We start from the raw sequence: 20,617 nt of genomic DNA, 5'->3' as shown, positions 1-20,617 counted from the left end.
GTCAATTTTCCTGCTCCTCGGATGCTGCTTTTCTAGCAGTACGCACTCAACTCTGATCTCCAGCATCTGCAGACCTCACAGTCTCCATTCCCTCTAAGAATGTGAGCAATCACATTTGCTGTTTCCCTTTGTAGATTTCCAGGGCAGATTTGGCTTCCTTAGACTATATAAGTGTAGGATTGGTGCAATGGTAAGCTCCCTAGCTCTGGGTTCAAGTCCAGTTCAAGATTTGATAGCTATGAAGGCTTCTTCAAAACATTGTCAAACAGGTTGATTATGAATCTATAAATCTTCCAGTACACCTAATAGCAGGTGATAGGAGCAGGAGGGATTTCTGGTCAGCCATCCAGCAGAAGGAAATGAAAGACTGATAAAAGGATGCAATAGTTTGCCAAACATAATCACAGGCCAGTATACTGGAAGTTGACAGTTTCCAGTGCTCCTTGAAGGCATGGTACCTGAAGAGAAAGCGAGGATCTATCTGGAGCACATTTTGGCCAAGTTCTATATCTATGATCGTTTCCTTTTATTGAAAATACTAACCCTGACTTGAAAAGGTAGTCTTTAAAATCATATCTGAACACTGATGGGATAGGGATGGAGTCAAAAAGATTTATCATATTTTAGTTATTTTTGTTGCTCCAGACAAACTTTTCCTGGGCTCTGAGCTTCCCCAAAGCCTGACTCAAGTCAACTCAATCATTATTTGCCAACTTTACTCCCAGCCTCAGGCATAATGATTAAACATGCTAGATTTAGTAGTGTACTGCCTCTCACTGAAGCCAGGGCTAGGCTGACTGTCATTGACACCCCACCCAATGCATCATCCTTTCCATCAATGTTATACCATCCACCCTCCTTATCTAATGAGGTGTGCCCCGTTCACACTTGCAATCCCTTCTGCTTCCCAGCATTCTGCTTCTAATCCCCAAATTGAGTTTCCCTGGTTCCCTCTACAACAGTATTTCTTGACAATTAGTGGATAGAACTGCAAGAGTGCCTATGACTCACCATCTAACCCTCTTGAGCTCAGAACAATAAATGATCAGATCCCTGTTTGGCTCTACCACTGTAGATTCATGAGTCCTCAGACTAGTCTCACTGGACCATGGCCTGCTCCCCAGACAGTACAGCGACTGACCATTTGAGCCTGACCATCCTGCGTGGATGACTGACTGCTCTCAAGGGGCTGGACTGATCTCAGAAGCTGCCATTGACTTCCTGTGCTGGATGCACTGCCTGAAGGATGTATCCCTGGATGATACTGAGAACTACTGATAGATTTTGAGGCAGAATCATTTGCTTGAATCACATGTTTGCACAGTTGGCATGTATTGTAGGTGGAACTCTGACATAGCATAGTACCACACAGCAACACTTCTGTCCCTTGACTGATGGCTTCTGACAACCAGGATAAATCACCTGACTTTGTGTTTGTGCTAAAAAGCAACTCAGAAAAGAAATAATGTGATTTTTCAAGTTCTGGCTGAGGGAACAATGTGCCAAAAGGCAAGATAATGCATGGCAGAACAAGGCACGGCAGGGATGTAGTGAGCATTTAATTTTGCAAAATATAAGTGAATACTGAGTGAGCAAACAAGGTCATAGAACCACAGACATGTACAGCATTGAAACACACCCTTCAGTCCAACTCGACCATACCCATCTGATATCCCAATCTAATGTTGTCCCATTTGCCAGCACTTGGTCCATATCCCTCTAAACCCTTCTTATTCATATGCTCATCCAGATGAATTTTAAATGTTGCAATTGTACCAGCCTCCTCTGACAGGTTATTTCATATACCAACTACCCTCTGCGTGAAAAAGATACCCCTTAGGTCCCTTTCATATCATTCCCCTCTCACCCCAAGCCTATGCCCTCTAGTTCTGGACTCCCCCACCCCAGGGGAAAGACCTTGTCTATTTATCCTAAGCATGTTCCTCATCATTTTAAAAACCTCTATAAGGTCACCCCTCAGCCTCCGACGCTCCAAGGAAAACAGCTCCAGCCTATTCAGCCTCTCTCTATAGCTCAAATCCTCCAACTCTGGCAAAATCCTTGTACATCTTTTTTGAATCCTATCAAGTTTCACAACATCTTTCCAATAGGGAGGAGACCAGAATTGCACGCAATATTCCAAAAGTGGCCTAACCAATGTCCTGTATAGCCGCAACATGACCTCCCAACTCCTGTACTCAATACTCTGACTAATTAAGGAAAGCATACCAAACACCTTCTTCACTATCCTATCTACCTGCGATACTACTTTCAAGGAGACATAAACCTGCACTCCAAGGTCTCTTTGTTCAGCAAGACTCCCCAGGACCTTACCATTAAGTGTATAAGTCCTGCTAAGATTTGCTTTCCCAAAATGCAGCACCTCGCATTTACCTGAACTAAACTCCATCTGCCACTTCTCAGCCCATTGGCCCATGTGATCAAGATCCAGTTGTAATTTGAGGTAACCTTCTTCGCTGTCCACTACACCTCCAATTTTGCTGTCATCTGCAAACTTACTAACTATACCTCCACTGTTCACATTGAAATCATTTATATAAATGACGAAAATCGGAGATACAACATGAGATGGATGCTCATCCCTGTACATAATGTGTCTTGGCAGCAGCATTACAGGAATGTTCCATAGTGCAACACTGAAAAGCAGAAGTGTATCCTGATGATGTGACAACTCTGCCATGTATCGGAGAAAATGAGGAGTGCAGATGCTGGAGATCAGATTCGAAAAGTGTGGCTCTGGAAATGCACAGCAGGTCAGGCAGCATCCGAGTAGTAAGAGAGTCGATGTTTCAGGTGTAAGCATTCCTGATGAAGAGCTTATGTCTGAAACACTGACTCTTCTGTTCCTTTGGATGCTGCCTGACCGGCTGTGCTTTTCCAACGCCACATTTTTCGACTGGCATCAATCGGATGCCAGTATCCATAGTTGTGGGGTTTGTGTGGGAATTGTCCATGGAGAGTGACTGAGATGTTTGTGACTAATACCCAAACTGGAAGTCCAGAGGAGCAAACAATAAGCTGGAGTCTACAGGTAGCCCTATCGCTTTCATGCTGCAAATTCTCATAATCTGTTTTTATCTGGTGAGTGGGAGAGAATGGAAACCCCATATGAATGTGACAGGTTTAGGTGATATTGAGAGTGGTAATGAGCAATAACTGACGCAAATAGGTCTCTCGCAACTCACCTGCACAAATCTCACTCACTCTCCAATATTTGGTTTGGACAGTAAAACTTGGAGTTCTCGGCATCGTGGAGTTCGTCGTTAAACATCTCACCTGATTTCCGCAAAAGTTATCTCTTGGCCCACATTGTTCAGGGGCTTGGAAGATTCTGCCCTAGTTTTATTGTCACTCAACTTGTCCAAATATCTTTCACTTTTCCAAAAAGAATTCTCAATGTCATATTTGCTTGTTGTTTCTCCTATTCAATTAATTTACTTGTTCCTGTTTTCCCCATTTCTAGTACTCTCATGATAATTGTAATGCTGGAGCTAACTTTCTCTGATTTCTGTCCAATGAAATAGATTGATTTTGCCAGTAATGTTTGATGCTATTCTGTTACTCTCCCCTCCCCTCTCCCCACTGTATCAGTCCCAATAAACTTTGTACAACAATTTTCCATTCTTAGTTCTTCGCTAATTTTTACTCTCTGGGTGTTATTACAATAATGAAATTCTATAACATGCCTAATTTTAAATGCCACTATGTTGTATACTTAGGAGCTGGATGGTATTTAACTGTTTCACATTACCCAAAATTTCTAGCCAATGGTCTAACTTGAAATCTAATATTTCTTCTCAATTTTGGGCAGGATATTCCCAGACCTGCCAGAGGGACACAGTGGGGGGCCTGAGACAGTAGTGAGACGCCGTGTGAGGAGAGCAGCCACTAAGCATTGTTCTGGATGTGGGCGGGCAAATGAGAGCCCGGGTAGCAGTGATGTTCCAAGCTTGCTACATTTTAATGTTGGAGGAGCTGCCGCATGCAGTGGATGCAGGCTTAATGAAGGTACTCCATCATCCAAAAAGATGGATGTGGCAACAAAGATAAACTCCTTCACCCAGAGGCACCATTCAGATGGATTCCCCTCCTCAGATTGTCATAATTTCATCTCCCATAGCGAGCTTGCCTTGAGATTTCCTACATGCTTTAGCTTCCATTTGGGTCTCCAAAGCTCTCGGCTCTTGGTTAAAATTAAGACATAGTCCATTTAAGACAAAGATGAGGGAAAACAAAAAAGAAAACTCTCAGAGTGATGTGACTCTTTGGAATTCCTTCCTCAAAAGGCAGTGAATGCAGAATCTTTAAATATTTATAAAGTAGACGTAGATAGATTCTTGCTTACCAAGGGATGGAGGATCATTAGGGATATGCAGGAATGTAGAGTTAACGTTAAAATTAGATCAATTGGCTAATGCCCGAAAGGTCGATTCTCCTGTTCCTTGGATGCTGCCTGACCTGCTGCGCTTTTCCAGCAACACATTTCCAGCTCTGATCTCCAGCATCTGCAGACCTCACTTTCTCCTCTCCGTTAAAATTAGATCAGCCATGTTCTTATTGAATGATGAAATGAACTGGAAGGGACAAGTAGCTAATCTTATTCTCTACTCAAATGTTTGTATGATTAGAGAGGACCAGTTGGGTGGATGAATCCAGGAAATCTGCTGAACTGGTCTCCCTGCTGGCAAGTTAGGTTTATGGACCTTCATTCGGTTCTGAAACCAATGATAACATTTTCCCCATGAAATTTCCATAACCAATTGAGTTATATACAAATCTATAAATGGTTATAATCAGGGCATTTTCCAACCAGTTATTTTGTCTGACAAAATGCCAACTTCACTGACAAATTGCTATTTCATAGTCAGTGAAATTGACTTTATTAGCGAAGTGCTCTGAGATAGCAGGTAACCAGGCACTGATGAAGTGTAAGGCAGAAAGAGTAGCTCAGTCCCAAAATGAGGCATGCACTTTGCTTTTTAAATTCACACACTGATTCTTTTTGGATGGATAAGATAGAATTGATGAAATGATTTCCTTAATTTTTACACATATTTTACTTTGCAAATTGCTTCATGAGAATTGAACATTTTGGCATGAAAGTTTGTGATGATTTTGGAAAATAATCCCTATTTTGCTTTCATAACATTGTGCGTCCTTTGCAAATATGTACATCAACAGCTGTAACCAATCATGCTAAGAACCCTTCAGTCTACAGCTGTAGCTGATTTTATTTATCTGCTTTCACTTCAAGTTTGGATTCAAAATATAAGTTGAAGCTGTTGAGATGGAGGGTAATTGATGCAGGGCCATTTTGATATGTTTTTATCTGCCACTGCACCATTTTAAAACAATGCAGGCACCATTTAAACTCATCCGTCTGTATTGTCTTTTATGTTTTGTGATATCTTAAACAAACATCAACTCCCTCTACTAATGATGTTCAGTGGCACCAGTGTGTACCATCTCCAAAATTCACTGCAGTAACTCACCAAGGCTCCTCAGACAGCACCTTCCAAACCCATAATTGTGACCATGTAGAAGGACAAGGGTATCAGATACATGGGAACACCATCACCTGCAAGTTCCTTTCCAAGCCACTCACAGTCCTGACTTGGAAATATATCGCTGTTCCTTCACTATCATTTGGTTAAAATCCTGGAACTCTCTCTCTAACAGTATTGTGGGTGTACCTACACCAAATGGACAACAGTAGATTAAGAAGGCACCTCACCAGCACTTTCCTAAGGATAGCTCAGGATATGCAATAAATGCTGGGACAGCCAGCTACTCTCAGATCGCAAGAATTAATTAAATAAAGAAAAGATATTGGAGAGGAAGTACAGCAAAGCTTTACCAGACTGATTCTTGAAATGTTGTATGAGAAGCTATTGGGTTGATTGGGCCTGTATTCACTAGAGTTTAGAGGAATGAGAGAGGAACATAATGAAAGACATCAAATTCTTGCAGAACCTGAGACTGCCTGAAGGGATGATATTTCTCCTGTTTTTGGGATCCAGAACTCTAAAAAATATGGGGTAAGCCATTTTAAATTGAGATGAGGAAATGTCCACATTCAGAGGCCAATGATTCCATAGCTCAGAGGCACTACAGAAGAGGTTGAGTCACCGAATATGCTGAAGAAAGAAATTAATGAACCTTTACAGACTAAAGGCATCAAACATTATGGGCAGACAGCAGGAGGATAACTTTCAGATAGAGAAGCAGCCCATGAACACTTTGAGTAGTGGGATGGGCTCAATATGCCGAATGATCTACTCCTGTTCCAATCTTCTATGTTTGCATGTGCTTCACAAATGAATATCAATAAATGAAGTAACTGGTTGAGCTTCAGCAGATATGTAGAATGGAACATTGCTTGCTAAATCTGTCTATGAAAGAAATATTTTTAAAATTTGATTGTCTATCAGCTGATGTGTTGAGGAATGAATGCTATCATCACAGTTAGATCTTCTAGATAAAAACAAGAAAACTGCTCTTTAATCATGTTCTGCCATTCACTGCTGCAATGGTTCTGTTTATCTGGTGTGCCCAGGCTGAACTTTTTATACACAAGCGACTACAAACACATGGCACATCTTCCACACGTAAGAAAAGCCTGATAATGGGGTCATTTGCAGTCATCATCTTGATCAGATGACAGTATCATCCCTTCACACCTGAGAGACAGAGCTGCCCACTGTGATAACAATTGTTAGAAATTTTAGTCGGATACAACACATTGTGTCGTGGAGAACTTGAATCCAGGTCTCTCGCCCAGAGGTTAGGACGCTATCACTGCACCCACAAGAATGGATGCAGCTTCACAATGCAAAACCAAGAGTGGAGTTTGATCCCAAGCATGCAAAATGCAATGGATTATCAATTCATCTCTTTCATCTCTCAGCCATCTCACTGTGGGGAGACAATTATACTATTGTCATTTTTACACCAAATTAATTGATGTATTGAGCCTCTCAAAGGGAAAGGTAAGTGACAGACTTAGGCTGGAGTCTTACCAGGCTCTGAGTGAGATGGAAAATGCTGAGATATGTGTAACACCAGGTGAGATGGGCATCTCGATGTTGCAATCACCTCATCACAACTCCGTCCTTTTGCTTTAGTGGCGTGATGAAATTCTCACCAGGCAATGGAAAGTTGCCAAGTGATACTCTTTATTACTTGTTAAACAGCTTGTTAACCATCCAATTCACCACAGATTGTGATCTTACTAAACTTGACAGAAAAAAACCTCCACCTGAAAACCAGCTTAGGTTCAAGGCAGATTCAAATTGCCACTTTCTCCAAAAGATCTCCATGGTGGAGCGCTCACCTTGTGCGAAGTTTCCTCTGATTTATTTTCTAGTGCATGGGTGATTTGTTTGAGTTCATAACCTCCCTAATTTTCTTTTCTACCACCATACAGCAAGTGGGTAATGTAGGGGTGAACTGGTGGGCTATTTCAAGGGCTGTCTGACCATGCAGCTAAGAGGGATAAGTAATCCTCTGTCTTCTCCAACACAAAAACTTCCAACTTCCACCAAGAAGCATTTTCCACCCTGACCTGTGTCTCAGCCCAGATCGAGAATCTAAACTCAGCACCGAGAATCTAAATTCTTCATCCAAAATTTTTTATGACCATATTGCTGTAACTCCCCCCCAGTCTGAGGGGGAAGAGCTCTCAGTATTGATCCAAATCTGATCTCTCTCCATCCTTTTGCCACACCATTCGCTCCCAGCTTTAGTATTTCCAATTCTTCCTTTCACATATGCCTCCTTCTATAAGACCTACTACCTTCACCAATCTTGACCCATCCGCCCCCTTTAATATAATATTTTCCGTAATAATTTTTGTCTGTGTTACATTTCTAATGGTCAGACTTACATGTTGAAATCACTGGATAAATGCTGTTGTTGTGATTGAGAGGGAGTGTTACATTGAAGCCTCCATCATGCAAGTGAAATTTAATGAGTGACATGGTTGACAAGATTTGTTTTAACTTGAATAACCACCCACAAGAGCTGCATTTATTCAAATGGCCAACTCCCATCTTCCCAACTTCCAAGTGACTTCTGGCAGATGGTTTGACTGATTGAAAACAGTCCTTCCTCTAAGGATGGAAAACAGTTGAAGTGCCTGCATTTAATAGTATTCTGCATCTCCTGTCTCAGGAATATTTCAAAGAGTATTGCATTCAGTGAATTGCTTGGAACTGCAGTCACTGTTGTTTTGTCGACAAAGTATGAAAGCTGTAGATATGAGTCAACCTGACTTTATCCCTTTTCTTTTTTTTTATTTTTCACAGGATGTGAGTATTATTGGCTCAGATAGCAATGTTTTGCCTATCCCTGGTCAACAAAGTAAGTTAGAACAGCCACATCAGCACTGTAATAAACTCAACATAACAGGCAGGTTCCTACTGAGGGACACACTTGTCATGAATTGTCACTTTGTAGGCACAAGGTATTGCATCAGATGTTTGACTGTCTCACAACTGAAAATTGTTCCCAATGTTGAAAGCTCTGAGAAATCGTGATAATCAACTTTGAGCTAAAATGCTTACTTTTCTCTGCAGCATAGGTGGTTTGGAACATTGTGCAATGTATCTTTACTTTTGCCTCATCAAGACCATAGGGCATCCCAAAATACCTCACAAATGAGGATTTAATTTTAAAACATAACCACTGTTACTCTGTAGTTAAACTCATCAAACAACTTCACATAGCGGTCCCATAGAAATAATAGCTAAATGAAAATAAATTATTCTTGTCGGTGATACAGTTTGAAGACAAACTATCAGGAAACTGATAATTTCCTGGCTGGAATGATAAAGCACAAACTCATCACTGCTGACATTTAAGGAAGATTTCATTTTTGGTCCTTAACTGTAGCAATTGGAACCATGGCCGGGTGGATCTCATTGAGTTTGAGATTCTTGACTGGGGTTGTTAGCCTGGGTCAATCGGGGAGTCCTGGCTAACAGACATAAATAGAGAATCAGAAGGTTTCTCCAGTCGAGGAGCTGGCTTTGAGTGAGCTGCTCAGAGCTGATATACAGTGTCCATGTAAATAAAAGGTGACTTGGTGACGGGATATCAGCGTCTGTGCAGTTATTTCATGAACAGATTCAACATTTAACCCCCAACCACTTATTCCACTTTACGGGGAGAAATTGCTTCACAATATGCAACTTCGAAAGGTACTACACAGACTCACATTGATTTCTAGGGTGCTGGAGACCTGTGTGCTCTGTGTGCCATGTTCCATTCAAATTATTAAATGTTGCCCTTACAGTTTAAGGTCTTGAGAAGCAAATGGAGAAATATGGGAACTGAGGGTCTAATGAGAGTGAAGAACTTCATACAATTACTTCGTAAAGAACTACTAAAAAAAGTAATGGAACTGATAGTCACAATTCTCCTGGATTGAGGGTGGTATACGTATGGAATGAGCTGCTAGAGAAAGTAGTGAAGGCTGGTACAATTACAACATTTAAAAGGCATCTGGTTGGTTATATCAATAGGAAGGGTTTGAAGGGATACGGGACAAGTGCCGGCAAGTGGGGCTAATTTGGGATATCTGGTCAGCATGGGCGAGTTGGACTGAAGGGTCAGTTTCCGTGCTGTACATCTCTATGACTCTATGATGAGAATTTAAAGAAGGTAGTTTGTTTATATTCATTCACAGGAAATAGATTGCTGGTAAGGCCAGAATTTACTGCCCACCACTAATTGCCCAAAGGATAGTTAAAAGTCAATCACACTGTATTGGGTCTGTATTGCTTCACAATATGCAACTTCGAAAGGTACTACACAGACTCACATTGATTTCTAGGGTGCTGGAGACCTGTGTGCTCTGTGTGCCATGTTCCATTCAAATTATTAAATGTTGCCCTTACAGTTTAAGGTCTTGAGAAGCAAATGGAGAAATATGGGAACTGAGGGTCTAATGAGAGTGAAGAACTTCATACAATTACTTCGTAAAGAACTACTAAAAAAAGTAATGGAACTGATAGTCACAATTCTCCTGGATTGAGGGTGGTATACGTATGGAATGAGCTGCCAGAGAAAGTAGTGAAGGCTGGTACAATTACAACATTTAAAAGGCATCTGGTTGGTTATATCAATAGGAAGGGTTTGAAGGGATACGGGACAAGTGCCGGCAAGTGGGGCTAATTTGGGATATCTGGTCAGCATGGGCGAGTTGGACTGAAGGGTCAGTTTCCGTGCTGTACATCTCTATGACTCTATGATGAGAATTTAAAGAAGGTAGTTTGTTTATATTCATTCACAGGAAATAGATTGCTGGTAAGGCCAGAATTTACTGCCCACCACTAATTGCCCAAAGGATAGTTAAAAGTCAATCACACTGTATTGGGTCTGGAGTCACACGTAGCCCAGACCAGGTAAGGATGGCAGTTTCCATCCTTGAAGGGTATTAGGGAACCAGATGGGTTTTTACAACAGCCAATTCATGGTCAACATTAATTTGTTAATTCCAGACTTTTATTGAATTCAAATTTCACTACCTGCCTTGGCAGAGATTAAATCAGGGCTCCTGGAAATTTACCTTGATCTCTGGATGAAGAGATTAGCAATAATATCACAAGACCATCCCTAGGCGGTTGCTAGGAATTAGGTTTGATTGTCTAGAAATCTCTCGATTCCAAATTTGTATCCATGCACTGGAAAGTAGCAAATGCAGCACAGCTGTTCAAGAAAGGAGGGGAAAAAAAAGCATATACAGTATTACTGACCAGTTGGCAATACATGAGTAATAGATAAAGTGCTAGAATCAATCATGAAGCGCATGGCAAAGGATATGTGGAAAGTTACAACCATGACTGGGCAGCATAGGCAAGTTTGATAAAAGTGAAATCATATTTAACAAATCTATAAGGAAGTTGAGGGAGGAAAGCACAGTAAACAATTGAGAACCAATGAAAGCGGAAAATTGGATTTTCAGAAGGGATTCAATCTGCCACATTGTTAGAATCTGCTGTGCGGGCAGTGTTCCATCTAAAGTTAATAACATCTCATGGTCATTGTGACCTAATTATATGCATTAATATTAGAGGTTAGCTGGAACGTTGGAAATAATTAGCAGATAAAAATATTTGTTAATATCAAATTATTTGGCTGACAGCTTAGCTGCAATAATGGAGTCTGAAAATTGACGGCTAGCAGTTTCATTAACCATTTAGGATTCCAGGACATCACTTGTTCTGTTGTAATGTCAAGCAGGAAACACCAGTTAAATCAATGAAACCATCAAGATGGTTAGTACATCAGGCCTGGCGATTTGACAGAAAGGAACAGTGCTCCATAAAGTCTGAGCATCATGTGACACGATTGACAATTGTAGGTACAGATCATGAAGGAGGTCTGGAAAGTCTTTGCACAGGTGCATAAGAAGAATTATAGAAGAACTTGTAGCAAGCATCTTTCTGATGAGCTCACAGGACATTTGGAGGTTCAACAAATACTTCACTATGATTCTGCAGGGAATCAGGCTAGATGAGTCCATTCTATAACTGAAACTCTTATTAGGGGGTCAGTTAATTGGACAACAGGTCTATGATACAGATTGACACCACCAGTGTGGGTTCAATTTCTGCACCAGTTGAGGTGACCATGAAGAATTTTCCTTCTCAATCTCTCCCCTTGACCGAGGAGTGGTGACACCCAAGTTAAATTACTGCCAGTCATCTCCCTTGAATGAAGGAAGAAGTCTACGGTCCGGTAAGACTATGACTTTTAATAGCTCTTATACTATTGGTGAATGAGTAATGGGATGTGGGCTGATTTTGACCTGGTGACAGTGAAAGAATCTGATAAATTTCCAAGTCATGATAATGTATAACATAGAAAGGAACTTGCAGATGGTGATGCAGTCATGCAGCGGATGCCTAGGTGAAACAGATTGTGGGTTTGGAAGGTGTTGTTGAATGACTCTTTGTCAGTTACTACAGTGCACCTTGTAAATAGTATAAATGCTATGCTGTGCATTGGTGGTGGAAGGAATTAATATCAAAGGCAGTGCATGGGATGCCAATTAAGCCAGATTGCTGTGAACTTCTCACTTGTTGTTGGAGCCACAGTCATACGGACAAATTAAGTGAATCATACCTCTGACTTGTGGTTTGCAGATGTTGGACAGTCTCCAGGGAACCAGGAGTTGAGTTACTCACTGCAGGATTACCAGCTTCTGACCTGCTCACTGTATTTCTATGATTGGTCCAGTTCAGTTTCTCGTCAATGGTAATCTCCAGAATGTTGATTATGAAGGATTCAGTGATAGTTGGATTCTCTCTTGTTGGCCAAAGATCAGTGGCACATGTGACATGAATGTTGTTTGCCACTCATCAGTTTGAGCCGGGATGTTGCTTAGGTCTTGCTGGATATGGACCCTAGCTACTTTAGTATCTGAGAATTTGCAAATAGTGCAATCATCAGCCTTCTCAGCCCATGATAGAATATTGATAAAGCAGCTGAAGATGGTTAGTTTAAAACACAACTCTGAGGAATGTCTGCAGAGAGATCCTCAGTCAAAGATGATTGACTAATTTGGATGATCTACTCAAACTTAAACAGGAAGGAATAATTTACTTGAATTCAAATGGATTTCTTTATTCATATAAAATATTTTAATACAAGATTAAGAATGATTAGATCAATGTTATATATTAAAATGGATTGAGTATTGGTTAAGAGGCATAAAATAAAAATGTGATAAATAGGTCAATTTAGGATGTCTTTTTATAATTCGTGGGGCATCATTCAGCCTCTGCCATTCACAGTCTAAATGAGGGAATGAAGTATGATATATTCATGTTTTCTGCTGATGTATAGCAGGTAGGGAATGAAAACTGTGAGCAGGTTGCAAAGGGTCAGGAAAGGATTATAGAGCAATTCAGTGATTGGGCACGAATGTGCGTTTGACATATATTGGAGGGATATGTGAGATATCCATATTGATAGAAAAAAATGGAAGACCAGAATATTTTTTAAAGGTAAGATATTGGTAAATGGTGGTAAGCAGAGGGATTTGCAAATATTTGTACATGAAGCACAAACATAAAACATGCAGTTGCAGCAAACAATCAGCAATGTAAATGGAAGGTAAGTCTTTATTGCAATGAGTTTGCATTATAAGAGAAAAGTTGAAACTTTATTGCTGGAACAGCACAGCAGGTCAGGCAGCATCCAGGGAACAGGAGATTCGACGTTTCGGGCACAGGCCCTTCTTCAGGAATTTCGACGTTTCGGGCACAGGCCCTTCTTCAGGAATCCGCCCCCACGCCGCATTCCGCCACCACGCCTAACTCCGCCCCCCGGCCGAGTTCCGTCACCGCGCCTAACCCCGCCCCCCCGCCGGTCTCCATCACCATGTCCAACTCCGCCCCCACGCCGACCTCTGTCCCCGCCCCCAGGCCTAACCCCGCCCCCACATCCAGCTCCAGTCCCACACCAGGTCCTAGCTCCCCGCCCTGCCGTGTGTTCACCATCCCTCCAGACTTGCCCCTCTCTGAGGATGAAAGATCAGTCCTCAGCAGAGGTCTCACCTTCGTTCCCACACGTTCTCGGGTCAATGAATTCAATACACGGAGTGACATCGAACAATTCTTCCGCCGCCTTCGCCTCCGTGCCTTCTTCTTCAATCAAGACTCTCGCCCACCCTCTGACGACCCCTTCTCCCACCTCCAACACACCCCGTCCACCTGGACACCCCGTGCTGGCCTCCTACCTGCCCTCGACCTCTTCATAGCAAACTGCCGCCGCGATATTAACCGCTACCTGAACTCCCACACCCCTCCCACCCACTCCAACCTCTCACCCTCGGAACGTGCAGCCCTCCACTCCCTCCGTTCCAACCCCAACCTCATCATCAAACCAGCTGACAAGGGAGGTGCAGTAGTAGTTTGGCGCACTGACCTTTACATCGCTGAGGCCAAACGCCAGCTCGCAGATACCTCCTCCTACCGTCCCCTTGACCATGACCCCACCCCCCACCACCAAACCATCATCTCCCAGACCATCCATAACCTCATCACCTCAGGGGACCTCCCATCCACCGCCTCCAACCTCATAGTCCCACAACCCCGCACCGCCCGTTTCTACCTCCTGCCCAAAATCCACTTCTCCTCTCCCATTATAAGAGAAAAGCAAACTGGTAATAATTATATATCACTGTTCCTGTTTTTTTTATCAGAAGGCTGTTATTGCTAAGGATTTTGCTAATTCCATTTATACTAATTCTGGAATCACCTTTTCTTTCTTTACTCCTCATCTCATTTTTGCCTTGTCCCATCATCCCAATTATCTGCTGTTTCCTCCCCATCACAGATTTTTTTGCCCCTTTTGTTCTTTTCCCTCTCACACCCCTGTTACTTAAAATCTATTACCTTACTAGCGTCCAGTTTTAATGAAAGGTCATGGATCTGAAACCGTTTCTGTCTCTGCAGATTTTGCCAGACCTATTTCCAGTGCTTACTGGCTATATTATTGAGGGTTGACCTTAACTGTTCTAGAGCTGGGTAGGTCAGAAAATATTCAAAGGGAAAGAGGACCAGATTATAAGGTGGCAGGAGACTATCTAAGACTGCTTTTTCTGATGTTTTCAACTCTTTGCAAAACTTCCTTTCTCTATGTAATTACTCATCTGGGTCAGTTAAAATTCTGCTGATGGTGTGTCTTCGATCCTGGGCATCACACCACACAGGTTCCAGGTAGTAACAGAGTGTTATGTTGAACATTCCAACATACTTGTGAGAGGCCACGGTGGGTCAGTGGTTAGCACTGCTGCCTCATAGCACCAGGGTCCCAGGTTCGATTCCAGCCTCGGGTGACTGTCTGTGTGACTGTCTCCCCGTATCTGCGTGGGTTTCCTCTGGGAGCTCTGGTTTCCTCCCACAATCCAAAGATGTGTGGGTCAGGTGAATTGGCCTTCTAAGTTGCCCATAGTGTTAGGTGCATCGTTCAGAGGGAAATGGGTGTGGGTGGGTGAGTGACTCTTCGGAGGGTCGGTGTGGACTTGTTGGGCTGAAGGGCCTGTTTCCACACTGTAGGGAATCTAATCTAATCTAAAAAAAAGTGAATTTCCGTAATGTATCTGTATCAATCTGACAGAGGTTTGTGTCATATATATGATCTATCGCAAAGACAGTAGAGACACTATTCCCACATGAACTAAGAGAAAGGTTTTCTGAAAATGTTCTGTTTGGAGTGATGAGTAAATATGTCTCATGTGGTTGGGATACATTGAATAATTCAATAATTAGACCAATCACTGTCAGCTGTAAAATTCCCTAAAAGCTATTAGACAAACACAAAGCAAATTTATTGTCCCTCAGGGCATGTCACCGACATCTTTAGGTTAACAGACTAAAGCAGTGGGAAGTTCTCTGTCAGGTGCAGGTAAACACAGGTGTTCTGCACGGTTTGCTCATGGATGAATGGGAGTCTTTTGTCTGTTCAGTCATCCATTTTAAGCAATACCTCTGGTACAGATGTCTTCCTTACATTTCTTGCTACATCACTTAAAAACAATAACCAGGCCAAGAAAGCAAGGTATTCAGCTGTCTTTTATCAATCATGGTGGACAGATTGCATGCAAATCATAATGCAATTGAAATCTATTTCAGTGCGGCTCAGTGAGTTTTTATAAAATCTTTTCTACCTTAGTATGTGGAAATGTAAGCAAAACCAATGTTTGTGAATCACAAAGGCACACAAGCGTTAGAGAAATAATGATACAAACATTGTGATAGCACAAGGAGAGACATACTGCAAATAAGAAACCAGTAGCTTAGCCTGGAAAACGAATGAAATGAATATACATGTGGAGTACACTGTGTAATCATGCAGCGATATTTGATTTCCGGAGCAAGAACCATGTATACTGGATTCTTATTAGACGCAATAGCAATTTGACTTTTCTGCCAAACCAGCTCTCAGAGGCAATAGAGACTCTACAGGGAGGTGCTTTGCATGTGAAATATTTCTTTCTTTTACATCTCAGCTCTATAATTGATCAAAAATCTCCTACCTGCTCAGGGAAATCATTATTAATATTGCTCCACTATACCACTGAGGAGGCTAACATTTCACGTTGAGCAGAGCTTTTGATTCATACTCAGTTTGTTGTCAATCAAAGGACTCCATCAGTGACCACCCGCTTTGTCTCAACGGGGACAGACATCTCTTTCTTATTCCTGGATACTGACTCAAAACTGTCAGTCATTAAATAACTCAGCAACGGTCATAAATTTCTGAGGCCCTAACCAGTGAAACTATGATAAAAATCATTGAATTATTGCTGGCAATCGAATACTGGGACATTATGCATGATGACAGATTGCTGAATCTCTTAGGTCCAATAATAGCTTTTTGCTAAATAATTATACTCACATTTTTACAAATATACCCATATTGTGGATAATGGGTCAGTGAGTTTAAATAGCAAATAGCCCAGCCTTCTAAATCAGCCGAGAATTAAGCATTGCTTATATCCTTCGTTTCTGCTGACTTGCTTGGAGCAGAAAATGAGTGATGCAATTGCCTGTAGCTAAGAAAAGATTAAATTGTGCAAACTCCTGATCACTATATTGTGATACCCTGCCCGATGTGTTACTGTGACCCCAGCTGACGCTATTACTGGACAAGTGAGATCCCAGGTTGAAATTTGGCTTGATAGAATGTATCTTGTTTTTAACAAAGTGGTCTCTCACTAAAACACAAGCATACAATAATAGTGTTGATTTTTAGCAATAATCAAAAGTCTATCAATAAAAGAAATGAAGGTAAATAGAATGTACCAAAAATTTTACCTTTAAAGATGTTGAAATATTAATTCCAACACACTGCTTTATAACTCTGATGAAGAGTCATTTTAATTCAAAATGTTAGCTTGCTCTCTCTCTCCATACACGCTGCCTGACTTGCTGTGATTTCCAGCATTTTTTTGTTTTCAGTACAGATTTCAGCATCTGCAGTAATTTGCTCCTTTACAGATCAAAGAGACATTTTCTTACAGTGATCAAAAGCTCCCCTTGTACAGTACTCACACTAGATTAAAAAAACTCATTCTCTTAAAAGCTCAAAAGGCTTAAGTTAACTGTAACTTCAACTCCTAGGCTGGAAAATCTAATAGTCTTTTTCTAGAGCATTCATACATCTGAATTTAAACATTCTCAGTTTTAAATAACCTCTTCAGAGTTTTACCCAAACATTATTGATTTGAGATTATCACTTAATTCCTTACTCTAAGGCAATATTGTTTCAGCATCTTCGCCCCTTCTCAGGGGCATTGTTTTATCCATCCATCGTCATCCAAGTTAAAAATCACACAATGTCAGGTTATAATCCAAGAGATTTATTTGGAAGCACTAGCGTTCGGAGCACTGCTCCTTTATCAGGTGTTTGGAGAGTATAAGACCATATGACATCGAATTTATAGCAAAAGATTACAATGTGATGCCACTGAAATGATACATTGAAAAAAAAACTGAATTGTTTCTTAAGTCTTTCATCTTTTAGAATGACCAAGGACTTCTGCAGAACTGCCCCAACCGAAGCAGAAAAACGTTTACATTTGAACTGTGGGTGTTTCCTCTGAGCTTAATAAAAATGTTGCACATAAACTCTGATGGGCAATTTTTTTTTTTACCTTGGTCAGTTAGAAACTCTCCGACCATACACAGAATCCCATTAGATTAACAAGCTACCTCTCTATCAAGTTGCTTTAACATAAATCACCATGAATGTAGAACCACTGACAAGTTAATTATTGAACCTCTCTGGCAGATAGTAAATTCAAAATACAGAATTAAATTAAATGATGTTAAAAATGTATATAAATCTCACCAGTTATATATTCATGGTATAAAATACATAGACATTGAATAAGGGTTGAAATGGACTCAGCTTGGCCGTGATACCACTCTTGGTTAAGTGTCTTGTTGAAATGCTCCAGCAAAGCTCAATAGATGAACTCTATAGATGAACCATAGCCCTTGAGAGAGTCATAGAGGGTGTCTGGTCCTCACAGTATTATACCTTTGCAAGGAAGTAGCATCTTCAGCAAATTAGGAGTGGTGGAGAATTAGGAAAATACTTTTTAAAAGGTAAGTATTTGTGTACAAGGATTACAAAGAATTGACATTTAGATGTGTTATTCTTGTTCTCAGAATTTTCCAAGTGATATTATGGTCAATGAATTGCTTTTTCAATGTTACCACTGTTGTTTTACAGGTGAACCAATGAGATGCATGTTACAGAGTCTCACAAAGCAAAACAAAATGAATCCGTTCATGATTATTTTAGTTGGAAGGTAAAAATTAGTCAGGATGTAAAGTGAATTCCCCTTTTGTCATTAGAGAACAGCTCTGTTATGTTCACTTCAGAGGGATGGTAAACAACATCTTGAGTCATCCTGTAAGATGTCTCCTCCAATGATACAGTGCTCACAATTAAGCAAGTAGTTTGAAAACATGATAATGTTGCAAGCATTAGGGCAATAAACCATCTCCCATCTGACTGTAAAATCTGGTCTGAAGATCTCCCATCATTCTGTGACTGTTAGCAAATTGTCGACAGGAATTGAAGAAATTGTGTAACCCATTCCATTGTCTGAAAACAGCTTTTGACCTTCAGCCTGTTATTCCTATTTTGCCTTTTTTTTCCTAATCTATGGAAAGGGGGCGAGCAACCTGATTGAATTGGGCCTTCTGCCCTGAGTGCCATTTCCAGGAGGCCATGAAGGTGGGCAGTGCTGAGGCTATAGGTTAAAGGCTTCCATGGTTTCGCTAAGACTTTGTCCTAGTTTTAATAGGCTTTCAGGACCTCTATCCCTCATTCCTTACCCTACCCACCCCCCTTCCCCCCACCCCCCCACCCCCCCCCCCACACACACATACCATGCCTCCTTATGGACATGATCCATGCTTATGTCCTGTCACAGACTGCATGCTGTCTCCAAATCACTCCATCCCCTTATGCCACCTGTATGCCACGTCATACCAGCCCGTCTCTCCTCCATAACCATTTATACACTCATTCTACCTCCATGCCACTGCACAACCTGGCATGCCATCACTATAACCACTGACTCTTACCTACAATAGACAGACCTGTGTCGAAATGAAAATAAAAATAAAAATTCCAACAATCTAATATACCTTTCACACATTCACACTTCATATATAAAAGTCATATCTCTTTAATGAAATCCATTGAAAGACTTTAAATCTCTACAAATTATCAATCTATTGGAAAAAAACAACAACTTCTATTCAGCAGCCATATCAAAAATTGTTAATTCTTACACATGCTCTTGGAACTCAATTACAATGTAAACTCAATATCCCTTCTGTAATAAGTGATTATAGACCCTCAGAAACTCAGGTAAGCATTCAACAGCAAGCTCTATCGAAATTGCAGGAGATCATAATGTATTTTTTTTTCTGTTTTGTAACCCAGAAATAAAAAAAAGAAGTTTAATCAGAATAGTTGAAACAGTTGCCTATCAATATGTGAGACCAGTTGGAAATGTTCAATCCCACTCATTGAGCAGTTATGTATTCTCTTGGCTGGACGTGATTGACACTTTTTGGGACCAGCCACTCATTATAGATTGGAAATGGTCAACAACGATGAAGTGGTCAAGCTCCTGATGAAGAGCTTACGCTCAAAATGTCGGCTGTCCTGCCCCTCGGATGCTGCCTGACCGTCTGTGCTTTTCCAGTACCACACTTATCGACAGTGGTCAACAGTGGTTGGGAAGGGTCAACTATTACCAGTTAGAAATGATCAATATTTATCTGTGACTGGTCAGCATTATTAGTTGAAAATGTTCAACAATGGTTGACATTTGCCAGCCATAAATCTACAGTCAATTTTACAAGAATAAATATATAACGAATACATAAACGGGAATCAGTGAACCTACCCTAATGAATGAAGGTCTTATGTATCAACATGATGGTGCAATCTGGAAAATTCAACTAAAAGAATCTGATTGTAGCGCTTGGTTTCAAACCATTATTGGGAAACTACAATTAAGGTAAGCAACAAACACAATTAAAAGTTTCATAAATCAGACAGGGAAATTCTTTCTTCAAAGGATCAAGGTGACATCTGTCCAGACGATTTTCTGCTGACGATTTTCATAGCGAAGGTTGGGGATCCGCCATTGGTCTCCATGACCAATGGACCCTCCTCTTCCTCTCCATTGATCTTACCCTGATTCTCCAGGCTCTCCAGGTTTCGGCAACACTGGTTGTTGTCAGACAGGTTATGGGTAACTGGCCAGCTGCTTCCCCAATAATGCCAATGCCTTATTAAGCTTGTGTCAGCATGGAAATAAATCAACAGATTACAGTGCTGGAAAACTATTTGGTAGCACAGGCATCCTATACTGTGTTCACCAGTGTTAAAGTTTCAGACACATTGCCTCAGCCACATTCCACGGGTTTTGTGTACAGCTCAACATGTGAGAATATTGTCTGTGCAAATGAAAAAAATGAGTAATTGATGATGAACATACATGTGAAAGAATTTTTCTTTTAGATTATGAGTCATACATTACCTGGTAAAT

The 20,617-nt window shown here is 41.0% G+C and overlaps 1 long non-coding RNA gene across 3 annotated transcripts in view; it reads left to right on the top strand.

Moving 5' to 3' along the window:
• LOC148138642 (uncharacterized) overlaps nt 1-20,617 on the top strand; it is a 233,465-nt gene that overhangs the window by 208,838 nt on the left and 4,010 nt on the right. The gene's annotated exons all lie outside the window — the stretch shown is intronic.

Source organism: Chiloscyllium plagiosum, unplaced genomic scaffold (assembly GCF_037043375.1).
Source record: "Chiloscyllium plagiosum isolate Xiang-an unplaced genomic scaffold, Cpla_swu_hap1 HiC_scaffold_39, whole genome shotgun sequence".
NCBI lineage: Eukaryota > Metazoa > Chordata > Chondrichthyes > Orectolobiformes > Hemiscylliidae > Chiloscyllium > Chiloscyllium plagiosum.
Note: the sequence above shows the minus strand (reverse complement) of the source record. Positions and strands in the feature narration are given on the sequence as shown.